This window comes from Colossoma macropomum, unplaced genomic scaffold, assembly GCF_904425465.1.
Source record: "Colossoma macropomum unplaced genomic scaffold, Colossoma_macropomum, whole genome shotgun sequence".
NCBI classification, from domain to species: domain Eukaryota; kingdom Metazoa; phylum Chordata; class Actinopteri; order Characiformes; family Serrasalmidae; genus Colossoma; species Colossoma macropomum.
In genome coordinates, this window is record NW_023494809.1 from 13,551,771 (window position 1) to 13,572,362 (window position 20,592).

Genomic DNA, 20,592 nt, shown 5'->3' on the forward strand with positions numbered 1-20,592 from the left:
CTTCAAACTTTCTGACCACCAGTGTATATTACAATGCATGCATGCTGAAAATCACTGTATTAGTATTGATTTGCACTGTTTATGAAGGTGGAAATATAAATAATTGTGCTAATATTGCTCGAAAGCCAGAATCGTTCTTCTGTTATCCCAAGCTCGATATTCAGAACAGCTAAAACATAAAAAATAATAATAAAGAAGTGTGATGAATATGTTCCTTATTATATATCTTAATATGTAGGAAAACAGAATAAGGCTGTAGAGATTTATTTCTTCTAGAGAACATCCTTTCAAACCTCCACAACTGACTTTTGGGGCAAAGGTTGCCAGAGATGTGCTGCATCGACTCAGTGAGATGGACATTGATCAGCTGGACTGACAATAGTTTTAGCTTAACTGTATTATCAGATGCGGCCTAGAGGAAGATGGGCTCTCCTTTTGAGACTTTCAGTGTTTGGACCCCTTTTTCTGGAAAGCTGCTTTGGGACCAGCACTATGAAAGCATTATACAAATAAAACAGAATTAATATGAATTACAGCCCTGTCAGAGACCACCACTCATTTATTACATTTCCACTCAAAATGGCTATTAATCGTTTTTCAGGGGGTATTTCTGAGGATGTTCAATATATATAATAGATAGATAGATAGTCCACTTGCATAAGGAAGGCAAAAGTCAAAGGAAAATAAGTGAAAAAACACAGGAGTTTCCAAAACTTACACTGTGAGAAGACAATTCAACACTATGAGTCTGAAAGTGTGTGTAGCTGTAATGAAGTTGTTACTGAGAAAAGGAAATAAAAAAAAAATAAATGAAAAAGAAGATAATTTGCAAATCAAACAAAGAAGCCGTGGGTGGTCTCAGAACAACAGACTTACCACCTCAGAGTCCAGACCTTGACATCACTGAATATGTTTAAGATTGCTTGGATCATGAGAAGCAGAAAAACTTCTAAGACTGAACTTTGGAAGTGTGGAAAAATATCCCTGCAGATTTCTTTGAAAAACTGTCTCTTGAAAAGAATGGATACTGTAATAAAGCTAAAGACCGGACACGCTAAGCACTGAAACATTTGGTATTACATTTACTTGTTGAGGCCTCTCTGTTAAATGTATGTTTTCTGCTTTTTTCCTGATGCTGAAAAATGAGTTTTGACTGGAAATTAAATAGATGAAGGGTGGTCTCTGAGTTTAACACAGTATGTCTGTATGTTTGCCTAAATGAACTAATCATAATCTCACATGTCACACAATGGGGTGCCGACACATGCAGCTAACATCATTACAGTGGTGCAGGATGAAAATGAGACTTATTAATCAAGTTTGATGAAAGCATAATAATGTATAATCAACAAAACACAAACAGCAATCAGATAAACGCTGTGAATGAATTTGTAAATTAGGCTATAGCCATGCAAGCAGTTTTCACTTCAATAGCAGATGCTACAGGATGTCCCACTTTTTTGCGAAATTCATGGCTGATGTATAAAACAGTGAAACCAAGTCTAGTCGGAGAGGGTACTGACACTCCTGATTGGCTTTTAGCTGCTTCATGCACAGCTCCCAAAAGACTTATATATTATATAGATTTTATAGCTTAGCTTAGAAGCAAGCAATTTGGCTTAATGACTAACTAGGCTGCTTCCTTAATGAATCTCAACTCTGATTAGATGAATTTTTTCTGCCTTATCATCAATTTACCAATGCTAATGAATTATAGCTTCTGTCTGTGGCAATCTTGATGTTATATTCTGCTATCTGACTTCATTTATTTGATCTGTTACTATGTCCATCTTAATATATGCTTCTGTCCAATAAAATATCCTTGTAACTGATATCCTAGCCAATAAAACCAATTCTGATACTGATAAATGAGAACAGACAGTAATGGCTTTGCTATTACTTTTTTCTGCTATTACTGTTTCAGCTTAAGTGAGAGGAAGTTCTTTAGTTTTCAAACTTTTCAAACATCTCTTTTTTTTTGTTGTTGTCACAGTCTGCTGCTTAAAGCTTTCCAGCTATGAGTGATTTGATCCTTAGAGGAAAACAACCTTTGTGGTCAGGAAGTGCATTAGACTGCTTCTATTTTTTATTTTATAAGATTCAGGCTGTTTCTTTGATCACTTGACAACAATAACATTTGAGCAGAGTATCCTAAAACCACACTAAAATAAAAAAACAATGTTTATTTCATTTTTTAAATTTCATTGTGTATTTCAGTTAAAAGGAGTGTATTGCTAAAAACAAACAAGCAAACAAATAAACAAACAAACAAACAGGAAAAATAGAAATAGGATGGAAATAAATAGAACAAAAACTTAAGTAGGAGTAGAAAATTATAAAGTACAAAAAGCTTTCAAGCATGAGTTCCACACAGAACTGGAATTATTACTATCATGCAAGAGTGCATGCTTTTTTTTTATTCTTTTGGCCCAAAAAAGAAAAAAAAAATATTCTAAAGCTGGAACATGAACTGCGCGAGCAAAAGCAAAGCAGTCTAGGTACTGCCACCAACTGAGCAGAATAACATCAAACCCAAAAAAAAGTTATAAGAAACTCAATGAGGACGACTAATATGGAACTGATTCTTTCTAACTGGCCGTTACAACGAGTCGAATCTCCAATTCAATGATTCATTGATTCACAAATCAAATAACTTTTGATGTTTTCCTTGTACAATTACATTCGGCTACTTCGACTCATTACAGACAGACTAGGAATGCACACAGTACGAAACAGTTTATAAAGCGAAAACATAAGCAAATTCAGCGATTCAAAATACGGAAGATGTTCTTAGTTCATTACAGTGTTGCATGTTATGCTATATAGGTCATTTTTGAATGATTATTGTTCGATATTTAGTACAAGACTCCAGCGGATATAAGGTTGCATAAAGGCTACAAAGGGATGCAGAAAGTCGGACTCGGTTGGACCAATTTATTGAAGATAATCGGGTCATAAATGTGAATCGCGTTTTGCTGTTTTTCGACTGAATTCGGCGTTCGATTCATTGACACGGACAGTTCGATGGAATCGGTCCATTAAATTGAATCGAACCTCCTACAAAAATCATCAGGATGCAGGAATCAAAGACAGTCTCCTTTGTTTCTAGGAGGCTCACGATAGACAAATATGCCCTCCACACAAATGGATATTAGGAAATAGTTAGGTTAAATATGTTAACAGTGGTAAACAATAATTATTTTCTATCATTTAAGTGGTTTGTTTGTGCATTCTGACTGTTTTCTTCCGGGTTGAGGGAGGAGGTGGGCGGGTTTCCTCCGGCTCCTCCTCTGTCGAGCAGCGGCGCTCACTCAGCGCTCCAACCCGAGCCGAGAACCAGCAACGCGGACCATCCGCGCTCACTCTGCGGCTTGTTCACCTCATAGATACCGCCAGCTGGAGCGACCGGGCACGCTGAATTTGAGAAGCCGCCGTTTCTCTCTGAAACAGAAGCCGAAACTGCGCCAAGAGGAAAATTCAAGCAGCTTGTTTTGAGGTATCGCCGCCACTGCCGTCTCAGGCTGGCTGGGAGACCCTCGTTCTTCGCCGGGACTCGGCTAGCTATCAGGCATCCAAACCCCCCTCCTCTCACACTTATCAGGAGGCTGCGGGGAGACACTTTTACAATTCTCTAGAATACAACGAATGATAACGACAGACCGGGTAACGGTGCTCTCGAACATCCGTTATTCACGGAAGGCTCTCAGACTGGGCTTTTTCTGGCCAAGTGAAGAGACATTTTTTGCTCGGCAGTAACGTTACCGCTGTCGAGCTTGTCACAGAGGGGGAGGAGGAGGTCGAAAGAAAACGGAATGCGACTTTTTCGACATTCGTGAGGTTTCTGACCAGAAAAGACGTTCACATTTCCAAGGCATCACAGTAAAGGTATGTGACAAGCGAGATTTATATTCAATTGGGGTGGCTATTAAGTGAACATTGGTTTTGCAGGAACTTGCACTGTAGGCTAAGCTACATTCACTTCGGCGATGTGCAGCTAACTTATGACTCTACTGTTGATTACTGAGCATAAAAGAAAGAAAGGAGGACTGAGATTTAACATTAGTTAGTTTGCAGTTATGTTTATAGCATTTATTCTTACTTTATTCCTATTAAAAAATCATTATTAAGAAGTCCTTTTACTATTGAATCTGTTCTCATCATTAACTGATTATTAATTATTTAATTTTGGTTGCTTGGTGATTTAAGCTACTCGCAGTAAAGCATGTACTCTTGACTTGTTACAGTGTTAGGATTTAATTTTGAATCGTACTTATCATTAGGCCTCAACTGATTTTTTAAAATGTATATACTTTATACATAATGCAACATTTATAATATTGCATTTATACAAAACATTTCATTATGTGTATTTATTATTTTTGAAATTCTATATACTTATATGATTTTATTTTTTACATTTAATATACATTCTATAGGCCTGCTCATGGTGTCAGTATTAGCCGTGTGATGCTGCTTAAAGAGTTTCCCTTTGTTAGGGTGCCTCTGCTAATAGACTTAAGAGCTTGATACCGACTGATGACATGACAGGAGAAAGCAGGCATTGGCCCACACCGCTGAACACCAAAGCCTGCCAGGATGTAAAACATGGCCTGAACCGTTCAATAAGTTGTCAGTCAGGCTTACAGTGTATGACAGCCTCCCACTGCAGCCCGTGTGGGCAATGCCCGCATCTCTGGGTTTGATTACATTTCGAGCTCTGTGGATGGGACAGCTTTGAAGATCCGATGGTATGATTGATGATTGATCGTACAGTCGGAAGATGCTCTTATGTCTCGGTAATCACTCAAAAGCCCATTAGGAGATGAGAGAGTGGAGCCGGCGGCTGATTGGCCCCTGGAGTCTGCCAGCCAGGATAGAAAGCTGTAAGGGCAGGAGAGGCCGAGGGAATGGGTCTGTCATGTTTTCTCACAAGAGAAGAAAAAAGAACCATCCATTATTTATCTACTGATCCTTTGGTAGGCTTGCTCCCCTATGCCAGCAGTGCAGGGTTAACTTTGGGAGGAAGCTTACAGGCCATGTATGCGCGTGTGGTTGTTGTTTTGGGGTAATTGTTTGGCCAGGTGTGTCATAGTTGGGGCATGGAGTTAGAAGAAAATTAGCTTTAACTCTGAAGGGTCACGATATGATGTCCATTCAAACTGTTTCCAGCAAAGCACGTTGATTATCCACCACATAGTTCAGGCATACTCTGTGTGCTTCATAACCATGTTTGAATGGAACGTAATGTTGAAGTGTTAGACTGAATTGGCTCCCCTGAAGTACAGGCCCCGGCTGCATCTGAAGGAAGTGAATCATATTCCACAAAACAGGGGCTATAAAAACACTGCCTGCTGTTTCCCCCCCTCAGCAGGAGTTTTTGCAGCAGCACAGCAGATGTACATCCTCAACATTAACAGTGTTTGTACATGTGCATGTGTGTGTGCTCCCGTTTGTATGTCTAGTGAGCTCAATATGTGAATGTGTACATAGTCATATCACTAAGTAACTGAGTTGTGAAAGCAGAAGAGATTCAGCTCCATTGATTTATAATGCTGTAAATGATCATGATCAATTCTGTAATAATATTAAATAAGATGTGTACCTGTTTTTTTTTGCCAAAATCAAAAATTTATTCTATTTTCAAGTGTAAAAACCCCAAATCCTTGGTTTTTGTGCTCATTTCAGGGCTGTTAAAATAATTGATCATGATTAATCGTGTTCTTTTTGTGTTGTTAATTGTATTTAATTGCATTTGCTCAAAGTTGACCCTAGGGAGAGCTTTCCCATTGAAAAATCACTGGATATTGTCATTGTTATTTGAGTGGACAAAATCAGTTTCATCATGATGTATTTATTACTCTTGGTAATTCAGTAACATTATCTTTATTACATGAACGCCAAGTTTACATGAATCTCAACATAAAGTTGTGTAGTTTCCATAGACTGAAAGCAGTTTCCAGTTTTCATCAGCGACATCTATTGAGAGTAATAGTGACTGCGTGTTTCAGCTCCAGTGTAATTGTAGCCCTGCATACCATGATATTATGTCTTGTTTTGAGGGGAACTGGGGCTTTTTCAATTTTGCTGTAGTTGTTGTTAGTTTGCTGCTTGTAGATTTATATGTAATTCCTCGTAAAGTCTGCTGAAATACTGATATTGCTAGCATTAGCAGTGCTTGTAAATGAAACTTTAGACTTTAGACTTATTAGATGTACAATGTTGCAGTAGGTGGAAATAACTTAAATGATTATAAACTTGCCCTTTAAAAGTTAATTTTGAACAATTAACTGTAGCAACATGCAGCGCACAAGCAGCCAAGCTAGAAATATAGACGGTCTGAAGGATCAAGGAAACTATAAAAATTAGTAATTGATTGTGTTAATGTGTTTTTAACATGTTAACTTTGACACCACTAGTGTATTGTGTAAAAATTGGTGTTATATTTACTGTGTAAATATTTTCTACAGCCATGTTTGCATATTCAGTATAATTTAAAAATATTTCTGAATTGCACCAATAATTAAATTGTGTTAAAATTTAATATTGCATTCAGTATTTCCCTACAGAACTTTGACTGAGTGGAATTGGCGTGAGGTCCGATATTTACACTCTTAGTATACAGTGTGATGTGTGCATGAAAGTGTGTATGTGGGAGGTCATGTGTACAGTGAGTATGTCTGTGGTTTTGTGAGTGTCACTCGAAGTGACCGTTAAACAATGGTGCCATTCTACAACTCTGCCTCACTGCTCCCTGGGTTTGGTCGAGTGTGTGCCGGGACAGACACACATGGCAGATGGAGGAGATCGTGTTCCCGCCGGCACCTGGCATCACGGAGCACAGGAATGCCATTGTTTCCATCCGGCCGACTCACTTTCCCGGACATGGTGTTACAGAAAGAGGGTGGAAAGAGAATTACAAGTCATAAGCCTAACAGAATAGGTAGCAGCGAGCTCTCAAGAGCCATACAGTCGACGAGAGTCGTTAGTGTGTACAGATGGAGTGCATCAGAAGGTGGCAGCTCAGTTGCAACACAAGGTTCATGTTGATTATGATCTATTACAGCATTGTTCAAAGTTTAAAGTTTCCATTCCCCCAAAAATGCTTGCTGTGTTGTTTTAATTGTCAGTATTCCACTAAGTGCAAATCGTTTCTCCAGTTGAGTTTGTGTATTTAGTATATATTTTGATCATTCAGAAAGGTCAGAGATTTATACCTCTGCTGTTCAGCCACTGTAAGAGCTGAAAGACCTGGGATCTGAACAGTAATGGGTTTGCAAAATTCTGAAGAGTCCCGCCTCCCTTAGTTACTGTTCCTATGTTTGGCAGACTTTCAGCTTAGGCCTCCTGGTAGCATCTGGTAGCACAAAGGAAAATTTAAAAACACACAGAGGAGTATGATTCAAAACATTATTCTAAAATAAACTGCTTTATAGCGCCAACATACGTGATTGACAAAATCTGAAAACAAGGATTCTGGGAACCGTGTTTACATTAATCAGACCAGGCAACCCAGAATGTCATATTTTACCTGTTCTCTGCAAGTGTGATGGAAGCATTGCAAAAATGAAAACATAAATGAGCTTTTGTGTGCACTGAAAAGTGGTTTAGTTTGTATTGAGTTGAACCAGCCAGATCTCAGTTAGTATCAGAGTTTTGTAATTTGGGATCTTGTAATGCTTTTGAGGTTCACTTTCATTTCTTAATTGGCTGAATGTGCATTTGCGTTTTCAAGAGCCGTACTGGCCTGGTTTATGTTTGGACGCCTGCCGTTTTGATTGAAACTTTGAAGCAGTAAAGGCAGTTGTTCAAATTGAGAAGCTGCCAAAGTGTTTGGCATCATTTGCTGATCGCAGTTGTTTTTATAGGAACGTCTGTCATCCAGTTATGTTTCACTTCCCCACTGACACAAGAGGAAGTTGCATCAGTTTATGGTTAAAAATCCGTGGTTACTATGGCTGGGCCTCCTCAGTCTTTGTAGCGTTACACCGAGTGTCAGAATTGCTGAAGAGAGCTAAACAGTAAGAAACAAATAGAAGAAATCTGAACAGACTTGAACTGTGGATATCCATAGGATGTTTTATTCACGGCTAAAAAGCACATGAGGTAAAAAGGCTCAGTAATAATACAGGTCAGGGCTACATATTAGAGTAATAATATGTAATAATGCACATATTAAGCTTTAAGCGGACAAAGGACCGCATGAGTTTTGACGTTAGGAAGGAAATAATAAGGGTGATAACTGAGTATGTTATTATTAATATGTTTTTGACAGAGGAAATGGAGCTCTAACCGGATTAATCGTGGAGTCTTGCTTCCTCGGAGATGAAGATCTAGTGAATTCTACCAGCTGGTGAATTCACAGTGGTCTTTCTTCTGAACCATGACTTTTCTTTTAATTTCTCTAATGGACATGTTGACAGACATCTTCCCTTGTCTCCGCTCTCTGCCATGCTACTCGGTAATTAAATTAAAGCTCATTAGGCTTGATTTGATCTCTAGTATGTTGGACAGCAATGCACGTTCTCCATCATTAGGCGACCTATCAGCAGCCGTGACATCATTTTTCAGTTTTTTCTGTTACAGTCTTGGCCCCTCATCTTGGGTCTTCGCTCTTGGGGGTCGACCTGCCCTTTGGCAAGTGCGGTGACATTAACAAGATTTCTTAACCTCAGAGATTGGAGGATTGTTCCATTGCAGAAGGTGTGATTCCTTTGTGTGCTCGATGATAATCCAATAATTCTGACTTGCTTTCGTTAACGTTGCAGTTTTGGCCTGTCTAACTCATCAACCAAGACACCCTCTTTCTTCTGTTTTCTATTCCCTCCTTCTTTATCCTCCTCTTCTGCCTCTCAGGAGAGGTTCAGTCATATTAGATGAAGAATAATTAAGCCTTCAAGTGTAGAGGAGCTAAATACTGAATGCTAATTGTCTGATCAGTGTCACTTGAGACATTGATCTAAATGGGTGGTGTGTGATAGGGATTCATATGAAAATACAAAGGGATCACGATGAATTGAAACATCCACTTTTGGTGAACAGGTTGGGTAAGTGATATAAAACCCAGATGAGTATTATTTCCAGTATGCAAGAGCACAGTATGCAACTGCAGTTTAGCTTATTTGACAATAAATGCAGCTTGTATGTTAAGGATAACACAGTAAAGTCCTGGAGTTTTTTCTGTTATGGTCCCTGATATATAACAGCTGAGGGAGTACGTATTATGTCTAAACTAAGCAGTGGCTGCTGTTCCTGTGTTGCTTTGATACAGTCTGGACGCTGAATTAGACATGAGTGATGAGTTTGTAGCTAGCTTGATGTCTTCCCTTGAAGAAATCATTTAGACAGGTATATGGAGGACGGCATAATGGCGCAGAATAATTTGTAGCTCAGGGTGTGTGTGTGTGTGTGTGTGTGTGTACATTTATGTATGTATGTATGTATGTATATATATATATATATATATATATATGTATACGTGTGTGAAAGACCAGAACATTACAAATGTTTTCCATTATACATCAGCTGTTACTCTTCTCAAAAACATTAAATTAAAATTGTAGCATGTATTGTTGCAATATAGCATTTATTCTCGAATTAAGCTGCAAATATATAGAGAAAGCCTGAAATGGACACCAAAACAACTTTTATTAAGAATATATATAGAAATGTGTACAGAAACGGAAGCTTCTGTAGTCAGGATTAGAAATTGTAGTTGCCACAGTGTTGTTTGGAGCAAAAATATACTGTGAAGAAACCATGCTGACAGCTTGACATCGCTGCTGTTTTTATGTATGAGTGTGAGCGAGTGCCTGCTTTTATACCCCGCTGTTAGTATCGCCGTACTATGTGTGTGTGTGTATATGTGTGTTGGAGAGAGAGATAGATGGAGAGTTCGACAGCGCTCCTGGCTTTCTCTCGTTACGGATAGTGTTCTGTGGAAATGGGTCATCCTTAGCCAAGAGGGAACAGAGCCAGGCTTGTCTAAAGGAGCTGAGCTAGGAAGTAGCCAGCCCACTAACAGCCAATGTAACACAATACCACAGGCTAACAGGCTAGCACCTCTACCCTCTACCCTCTGCTCCAGGATCAGCATGGGCAAAGAACTATCAGCCTAACTCAGTCACCCCTCAGTATTCCTGCGGTGACCGTGACAAGTCAGACTTTGCTCACTGTGCGAGGAGGTTGACTGAAAAAGTAGCATGAAAAAGTTGACTGCTGAGAAGGCTAGTCAGACTCTATCTCAGCACTCAGCAGTGTTACACATATTGCACTGCTTTTGCATTATGGTTTGTGTTAACCGTTAACAAGGAGAGCAACGTAATGAAAGACAAGTGGATGTGTTGAAGGAAGTTACATCAGTTTATGATTAAAAACCCATTGTCGCTATGTATAGAACTCCTTTGTAGGGTCAAACAGAGTGTCACCATGTTTCTGAAGAGAGGAGCAGGACAGCACACAACAGTTAGGAGGAATCAGGACAATAAGAAACAAGTAGATGGAATCAGGGCAGTTTAGAACAGCGAGTGTCTCTCAGACATTTTAGTCACACCCGTAAACAACATGAGCTACAAGAGGCAAAAAATCAAGACACTTTTAATTAGCGTCTACTTATAGGCCGACTTAAAATGGACTGATCCCGACAGCAAGATGCTTTAGTAGAGCGTAGCACTGACAGAAAAGCAGCAGAGCCTTCATTCAGAGACAGAATGTGACTCTCGGGTTCTCTGTGTTGACAGGGATGTCTCCTGAAGAAAGATTAAAGTCAGTCACAAAGCTGAAAGCCACAAAGGTTTCTCCCCAGGATTTCTCCTCACAACTTTTTTCCTTTATTCTCTTTGGAAATGTTCATTGGCTCTGAAGGTTCTGCAGTCATTTGGCAAAATGTTTCTGAAGAAGTCAAAGCCTTTTCTAAATACTGGCCACCAGCATCTACATAAGGAAAGTCACCTCAAAATTAAAATCAAAATTTTCTCTCCATACAAGGCTGAGCCTGTCCAAAGGGATGTGATGTTCTCAGAAGCTTGAGGTTTGGACTGCTTATTCATGCATGTTGAAGGAACTGGGGGGTGTCATGTTTTCTAAGGTCATCTCTCCATAGTGCTGGGCAGTTTGGCCCGAGTGGTTGGTCAGCGTTGCATGTAAAAGGATCAAGTGTGGTGTGTATGTATGCATATGTGTGTGCGTGTGAGACTATGTGTTAACAGAATACTGTAGTCTCCAGATTCTGTAAAATGAGATTACTCCAGATTTTCATCCTTGATGTGATTTTCTCAATTCATGCATCAGTGCCAGCAATGCTTTTTGCAGGTGTTTGAGTTTGAATCCAATTACTTGCATCTTCAGATTTTCAGCACCATGGATTAGCTCAAAATCTCAAAATATACCAGAGTCTTTAACCCTTAGAAGTCTGTTGTGTTATTTCTGTTGTTTTGCTGTGTGGTTGAAATGTAACTACTTAGTGTAAGTACTTAATTTATCGCATAGTTAGTTAAGTAATGAATGACATTAAATTTACAATCTGTGTTGACAGGTCCCTGCGTATTTGAATTTATGCCTGTTTCAATATCAAGAAATACCAAAAAAGTATTGTTCTCTTTAAAACCAGACTGTATGCACAACAATAACTTTTCATTTGTTTTACTGCAAAATAATTGAAAAAAAAGAAAGCATTTTGGTGCATAGGTCCCCCAGTGGGGACCTAAAAAGGTTAGTTATAATCAGTAAAATTTCAAAGTGGTGCCCTCTTTTTGACAAAATTAAACAACTAGTACTCACTATTACAATCCTGTGAATAGAGAGAGCTGTTTTAATCTCATCACAAAAAGGAGACAGCATTTGAAACTGCATGCCAAGTGCTTTAGGCTTTAGTCTAGAGCACAGTATGTAATTCACCATACTCCTGACTCTGGACTGAAGCCTGAATTACTTGGCATGCAGTTTTTGCAGAATATCTGTTACACAGTGAAAGCTAGAAAATAGAACTCCTTTTTCTTGATGTTGAAGAGTAGGGCTGTCTGTGCTGGCATATCGGTATTGTTGTAATTGATTTTTACTTTTAACAAAAACGGTTCCATTAGATGCGACTGTGTGATGCATGATAGATCTGGTGCATTAGATTTGGGAATGTGGTTGAAAAAGGTGAGCGGAGCTGAACTTTATGCAAATGAATCATACCGACATTATAACTAAATCACATTTTCATGTTTTCCTTGAGGTCATACCACCTGACTGGGTAAACTGAACCAGCCTAACCTTGACTCCAAAAATGATGGTTTTTGGAAGGTCTGTTGACCTTGGCATTGCTTCATGAATGTCACTTGGGTCTTCTTTATGGTGCAGTACCCTGCCCAGCTCTTTCTCAAGAACGTCAGAATAAAAGTCCGTTGTTCTTGGTTGTGCTGGATGACGTTTGAGGTAATCACAATTTCTAGAGAGACATTTTCAGTGAGTTCAGATGCTGCTCTTTTCTTCAACATGTTTTGATTTTAAAGGTAAACCAGTTGATTTACAATTTGAATTTTTAAAATAATTTGCTTAATCTACATATGGCAGGATGGTCACACCACGTAACATTTTTACACTTTGGGAGACATAAATGCATAAAACCCCAGGGAACATAAATCTGTGCTTTCATGTGTAAGCAGGTTCATCTTGCTCTTATGGGTACACAGTATGCATGTATAAAGTCCTGGGAATAACTTTCCAATGACCGCTCAATGACCGATGTAATTTGCCAAAATTCTTCTCCTTTGATGTAAACCGGTCTGTCATAATCTTGGGAAACGCTTAGGTAAGCACTCTCCGCAGCAATCACAAGGCTTATGTGGTTTGTACTAACAACACAGCTTTAACAAAACTTGTGTCCCCTTATCCTCCACTTATCCTCCTGGGTTGCTGGGGGTGCTGGACCCTATTTAGCACTCAGAAGACAGGAAACATCCTGAACAGGTATGTCTAAAATAACACAATTTTAGTATCATACAAACACTTTTCTAGTTTTCTAGGCCTTCAGAATTGTTTTTTTTTGTATGCACTAAAAAATATTCACATTAAAATAATGAGTAATGATGTATAGAATAATGCCATGTATTTATTACATAATTTAGAAAAACAATAAAAATAATGCACATTGTGTCATTGACCCTCATGTAGGCTCAAATATCATCTTATACTGTGATGTATTTGAAAAAAATGGAAAAATATTGAATGTTATCAATACCACCCAGCACTAGTGCGATGAACTGAAGATGTGATATTGTGGCCTCAGTCATACCTGCTACTTATTTAAGGTATTTGAGAGTTTTAAATCAGCCAGGCCTTTCCTGTGAAAGTGTGTGTGAGAAAGCAGCTGCCTGCGTGGTACTGTCCTGCATTTCCTTATGTTATTTATACCCACTCACACTCAGCCCTGCCTGTGGCTGCGTGTAGGGGTTCCGACAGCTTGTCCTTCTCCAGGGAGATGCATCCTCTCCATTTCTCTCTCAGTGCTCTGTGTGTGTGTGTCTGGCTAGTGTAGAGTTGGCAGATGCTCATGTGTCTAACACGCTCCTGCATGGTGGGTAGGTGCCACGCTCAAGTGTTTCTGCGTGCTGTGATCCTGATTGATTCTCTCTCTTCTTTTTGTTTCTCTATCTCTTTCTTTCTCTCCCTGCCTATCCCTTATTCATGCACTTTCACTCCCCACTCTGCCTCCCTAGTCCTTTTTTGCTGCCTTTATTCTCCTTTACTGCTCTTCAGTAGACTGTATTGTCATATTTACAAGAATGAATGCAGTAGAATATTTGTCCTACTTTTGTTGCATAAACTGTAACAACACAGCTGTTTTATCCAGTTTACACTAATCCTTGAAGATCTTGTGCCAGCTAGATATTCTCATATGTTCAGCATGTTTACACTGTACACTGTTCATCAGATGTTTATGGGAACACTTAGCTTTAGTAAATAAGCTGGTTTCTTTTTTTGATAACATTTGAATAGATTTGTTCAGATTTTGCTGTTTTTCTTTGCAAAAGCAGTAAAACTGGTAGAACGAATGATGAAAGCCCTGTCTTAGGAAAGCCAGAGCCCACACATTGAAGCCCATTGTTGTGATGTCAGCACTCATCAGCACTCAAACCTTTTCAGGTGTTTAACCCATTTTAAACATGCATGAGTATTACAGATTGGAAGCTAGTAGGTACTATTTCAGTGTCAGAACTATTAACATATTACCTTTAAGTGAAGCTAAACGTTATCTAGGTTAGTGTATTGGCTAATACACATTTTAATACAGTGTCTAATGATAAATAATGTTACAGAACAATGTTAGGGTCAGTTAGCTAGATTAGCTTTTCTTAACTGTTAACAGTTAAGATCAATAAATTATCCAGATTAAACAGAACTGTACGGTGATTGCATTTGCAAATAAAAACAATTTGTACAATTAGATCTTAAAAATAATAGATAAAAAAATAAGTATTATTGCAATCGTATTCATGCCATCATTTCTGCTGTTTCATTGAAGTTCTAGTGTTTAGCTCTATTGTTAGCTTTAGCTCTAGCTCATCTGAACACATTGTTAGCTTTTAGCCCAGTGGCTAAAAATTTCCTTACTTAATTATGATAAATATGTTTTTCACAATCTCTTTTGCTTTAAATTGGCCTATGTTCTCATCTTGTCAGTTTTCAAACATTCCAGTCTATGCTGAACATCTTGTAAAGCAAGTTTACTTTTGAATAATGAAATATAAAGTGTGAAAATGTAAAGTTACTCCTCTGTTTACTTCAGAATTTTCCTCTGTGGTACTGAACTGTCACTTAGCATGAGCTACGGTTGCTACCAGGTGGCCTCATAGATATAAAAAACGTACATCTATAAAGCAGCCTGACTTAAAAGTTTGAAGGACATGGCAACAGTAACTTTGAGAAGTGGGACTTGCAAGTATTTTGTGAACAGTCTGTTGGTAGCTGTTCACTTTCATTTATTGTTAACACCATTAGCTTTTTCTGGTTGACCTGTTCCCTTATTTAAAAAGTAACAGTAAAACTCAAACTTGACTTTGAAAATTTAAAGAGAAGGCGGTGTATCTCTAACGTCACATGCTAAACTTCATGCTTCATCTGTCAGCCTGCAGACTGTGGAGCACCACAGCTTTAGAATTGCTGAAGTGGACTATTCGTGATCCACTTCTAAGATAAACTTTCAGTAGATAAATGCAAATTCTTCTACTGTAGCTTATGCTAGATGCGTAAGGCACAGTGACAGACATTAGCACTCAGTTTACCCTTTTAATTTATTTTTAACTACTCCTTCAAATGAATTGAACTTTATGAGTTTTGGCTCATTTGGTTCACCTCCAGAGCTAGAATTTGCACTGTTGATCTACACCCTACTGTAAACTGACCTAGATATGTGCAGTTTTATATTCTTAATGCATGTATGCAGCCTTAACTTATGGCAAATAGAGGATTAGTTTTCCATTTATGTGCAAATAGTGGCCTATAGTCTAATATATTCACAATCCACAATCTTAATAGCTAATATAATGGTATATACCTGTGGAATAACCCATTTAAACACTTTGCTGGTGGCATTTTTGCAATAGAAGAGAAGATAAGGAAATAGACATTTCTAGATGAAGCTCCTTATGAATATAAATGTGCTGTCTCTTTATATTTCTTTAAAACAGTATGAGGAAATGCTGTGAATTTTTGTGTTTCTTAATTCTCCTGTGATCTACAGCAGTGAAGGAGACGCAGATGCACATATGTATGTACCACTTCTGTAATGCGGAATAAACTCTAGGACTTGTGTGGTTTGTGGACCAGAATGTTGAATGACTGTGGCTGAAAAGAAAAAAAAAAGTTGTGCAGCAAAGGTTAAAGCAACAGTGCTGTTCTGTGTAAGACTCAAGTCTTTTGTCTGTGTAACTCACGGTCTTACAAATGCCAGTATCAGACAGCTGTTATTTCATGGTGTCACGGTGGACCTAAAACACTTGGGACAGTCTGCCTAGGGGTTATATGTTGTTGAGACATCTGTGCCGATTCTGTTCTCAGAGGTAATTCTGTTTACTCCTTTTGTCTCCTTAGCAACTTTCCTTCTGATGAGGTCGCTCCCATGGCTTTGGGCCTGCACTCATCCACTTCACTTTCCTGTCTTCCGTGTCAGTTTAAAAGGGCTGACAAGTCGATTTCAAATCTCAATGAGCCTACAGATTTGTAATTTGATGGTCATCAACCAGAATTTCCTAAAACAATGTAATGAACAGCTACAGAATGTCTCTGCTTGATCAGGACTGTTGTTTCTGACTGTGCAGTGTTTGACAATGGGGTAGCAACATAACTCCATGGTAGCAGGATTTCTTTGAGGTCGGTATGAGATATAGGATTACGGAGATAAAGTTACGTTCAACAGGGAGTGATTGTGTTAACCACTGGGGTAAGTGTTAGTGACTCACATTAGGAATTTGGTCAGTCATCGAAGTACCGTTAGCATTTCTTAAAGTGTAGTACTGTGGCTTGGTGTATATTATAGAGAACAGATCATTTAAACAATGTGAACATTTCTTGGCTAAGTTAGACTGGCTAACAAATTATGCAGAAAGACCTTTTGAAACTGATTTTTCACTGCAGACACATTTTAATGAAAGCTGTAAAGAACAGTTGCAGGTAAGGGTTGTTTTAAAAATGCTGGCCAGCCAGTTTACACGGTCAAGCAGAAAAAAAAGTTTTGGTCAAAAATAAGGGAGGCCAGTCTTAAGCCTCATCACACTGAGGATTCTCAGTGTGTTTTCAGTATATTAAATGTGTATTAAAGTCACAAATTGTAGCAGTATAATTACAGTATGGTATATTGTGCAGAATGTTGCACTTCTGTCTTAATTCACCCTCTGCACCACCCTCTCCATTGCTAAAGTTATAATAATTAGTTCCATTTGGAAATAGTTTACCTTGTTTCCCTCAATATCCTCCAGCCGTAGTATATAAAGGGGTTTTTGCTGTGTTGTATTGTGTGTTTCAGTGAGGGAACATAAACTGAAGTGAAAGCTAAAGCATCTGTGCCACTCTTCAGACAGTGAGTCAGCAGTCCCACCCCCTTCCTCCACTCTCTACACACACTCTTTCAGAGGCCTTCAGCCTTCCGTCACACTCCTCACAGCCATATGCCTGATCTGAGCCACTGAACTCATCCCAGCTGCACACCCATGAAGCAAGTTAGCACTCCTCAGTCCTAGTCCAGTCCCATGAACTTTCCATTTTTGTGTTTTCTCTGTTTTATTCAACTCACCAGGTCGTTGTCATGTGTCTTTTTTTGTGTTTTCTCTGTTTTATTCAATTCACCAGGTCATTGTCATGGATGCCAAACAACATCAGCTAGATTTTGTGGTTAGTTTTGTCGGCTGTGAGTTAGAAAAGCTTGTGAAGCTCTTGTGTAGCTAAATAGTTGGATTCCAAATGTAAGTCATCAATGTCAGTTGTTAATTGTTAACACTCTCAACACTCAAAAATAGTTAAGGACAAAACAACAGAATTCATCCTTCACCTTACTGTCTACCTGTGACAGAATGATGAGAGCAAACGTTGGTGTAGGCAGATAACTGAAAGTTTTTCTGAGCCACTGAACTCATCCCAGCTGCACACCCATTCAGGACGTTAGCACTCCTTAGTCCTAGTCCAGTCCCATGCACTGTCCATTTTTGTGTTTTCTCTGTTTTATTCAACTCACCACGTCGTTTTCATGACCTTCATGAGCTGAGTCAGTGTGTTAGAGTACGGAAAGCACAAAAATGTGCTGTGCTTAGTGCCCCCAGGACTGGTATTGAGAAGTACTAGAATAAATTATGTCCAGAAGGAGACTAAACTTGAGCTTTTGGAAACTGAGCAGAAGAACATTTAAACTCATCAGTTTTAATCTAATAAAAATGGATGAAGTGGATTTGCCCACTTCCTACGTTAAGTTCATATATATTCTGACTTATTAATCATTAATCTTGATTAATTTTTATACTGAAATAAGCCCCAAATATCACATCTTCTAGAATTTAGGAGATTTAAGAAAAAAATGCCGTTGTATGAGTGTGAATAGCGTAAGCCCAGTTTATGATGTACCCAGATGCTTCGTTTTGATCACTGACTCTGGTTTCCATGAAAGACCCTCAGAAGAGCCTGCAGGTTTTCAATTTCAATACACTGTTTTGAACAATACTTTCTTTAAATAATTTTACTGTATTGAAATTATTTAGGGGTGCAACTATCAAACATTTTCCTTTTTTTATATTTTATTAAATATTGTCTTGAATATTCAAAATTCTATAAGAATTAGTAAAGCTCAAAAATGTTTTGCTTTATTATTGATCTGTACAAATGAAAATTTATGTTTGAGTCTTGATTATGCTTTATTGTCTGCGATAACATATCCAGACATCTATAATTACTTTTTAAATACTGCATTAGCATAACATCAGAGTAGCCAAAAGCATATAATTTGTTAGAATCATGTAATTATTTTCTCTGTGGTCAGGAATATTCTGTCTTTTGTACCATCAACTACACCATCAAACGCCGATCACAGAAGTGATTAATAATAGCTATGTATCTGTTTGTTGGGGTAATCATTGTTAGCTTGATTTTTAGCTCAAGTTAATAGAGCCCTGCTTCTGATATTCTCTCAACTGCATTCTTTGTGTAGCTCAGTTGTTTTCAACCTGTGGGGCATTTGTTTTACAGCACATTTTCTTTTACAAAATGCACACATTTAACCAAATGTTATTTTAAATATGACTTATTTGCAAAAATATAACACTATATTTAGGCCAACCTCATTAATTAGTCTGGATCATAGATTAATGCTTACAAATGGGGTTTTAAAAAAAAGCTCTCAGGGCTGGGCCACCTAGTAAAAGAAAGAAGTAAAACAGCCACTTAATCTCAGACTGAGAAAACCGAGAAAACTAAGTATTAACTGAAACGAAGAAAATACAGCAGTGAGTACCAAGCCTTATCACGCCACAACAAAAAACAAACAGGGAGAATGTCTTCAGATGACAGATATCCTTTTGGATATGCTGACACCATTTTTGAGGAAGCAGAAGACAAAATAATCTTTTATCAAAAAGTTCTGGTTTCTGGGACGCAGCTTCTCCATCAGCTTGGCTGTCATCCTGCAAATAGCTGAGACGACTGGTCATTGATTGGGCAGTGAGTTCTTTGTCACCAGCGAAAGGTAGCAAAAATCAAACATGTAATAAAATAATGTTGCATTTTTGCCATTCAAAAAAAGTGACTACCACTCTGTGCTATATGTTCAGAATTGTTTTTCTTTTTTGAAATCAAGCTTTGAAGCCTAACAAATTACATTGTCAGTTGAAGGCTAAACTGTTACCCATATGCATCTAAATGTATCTCAACTGAGCCAGACTTCACTTTAACTACTTTCATTTCTTCACCATGTCATCCAGCACTTGGTAGCTGCCAAACAACATTAGCTAATTCACTAGGTGATCATAATTCTTGGGTATTATTTAGTGTTTATTGTGTTACAATGTATTCTACAATTCATTAAAATTGATTGTTGGTAAAATCTTGTGGGCTGCGGAAGATTTTGTGGCTAGTTTTGTCGGTTGTGAGTTAGAAAAGGTTGTGAACCTCTGGTGTAGCTAAATAGTTGGATTCTCAAAGTCAGTCATGAATATCAGTTGTTAATTGTTAACACTCTCAGTACTCAAAAATGGTTAAGGACAAAACTACAGAATTCATCCTTCACCTTACTGTCTACCTGTGACAGAATGATGAGAGCAAACGTTGGTGTAGGCAGATAACTGAAAGTTTTTCCTGTTTATTCTCAAAATCCAGTGATTTCTCTGGCTCAGCTCTGCCGCCTCTTTCCCCTCACAATGTTGGGCAGCTGGGATGCTAAAAAAGCTTACAACTTTGTTTGTTCTGCTGTCATTACTACAGTCATGAACTGTGCAACCCACCATGGCTATATTTCATCTGTCAGGATAGTCCGGATGCTAGCTAACGGTGTACAAGTGGCTCTACGAGCGCTGCTGTCGCTGCTGTCCATGTTTCTGTCATTGCTGCATTGACCGGTAATATGTCAGTAATATGGTGGCGGTGACAAGTGTGACGTCAGTTGTATTTTATCTACTACTACTGCTATTAAGATTCATTATTGTAATGTGGGCACTTCAACTGTTAAAGAAAGTGATACTCATTCTGCTGTTTTATAGTGATCTCTGTGCTTGAATGTGAATGCATGCAGATTAGTGGAGGAATATACATCATTTAACTAGATGAAAGTAGGCAGTGTCATAGTGTAAGGATCCCATTAATCACTGCTTGTCTGGAGCACATTCACTGGTCTCTCGTAAGGCAAGACAAATGTGAATATTCTTTAATAGATTCACTCTTTTCACTCTTTTTCAAGTACAAAGAAAACACCCATAACAAGATGATTCCGCTCCAAAAACGGCTCCCAAGTTAATGACTGAAATGGCCAGAAATGTATTGCATATTATTGAATGCTGTGCAGCTTTAGGCGATTTGCACAGTACTGTGTTGGAAATTCTCTGTGTGAGCTGGATCAGTCAATTTTTTCAGATGTTGCAT

The 20,592-nt window shown here is 38.4% G+C and overlaps 1 protein-coding gene across 1 annotated transcript in view; it reads left to right on the top strand.

Annotated features, from left to right (window-relative positions):
* The first annotated feature begins 3,293 nt into the window (after nucleotides 1–3,293).
* Nucleotides 3,294–20,592, top strand: part of galnt1 (UDP-N-acetyl-alpha-D-galactosamine:polypeptide N-acetylgalactosaminyltransferase 1) — a 149,847-nt gene continuing 132,548 nt past the window's right edge. The window contains exon 1 of the mRNA XM_036558183.1: nucleotides 3,294–3,885. The gene's annotated coding sequence lies outside the window, so the exon portion shown is untranslated. The remainder of the gene's footprint in view (nucleotides 3,886–20,592) is intronic.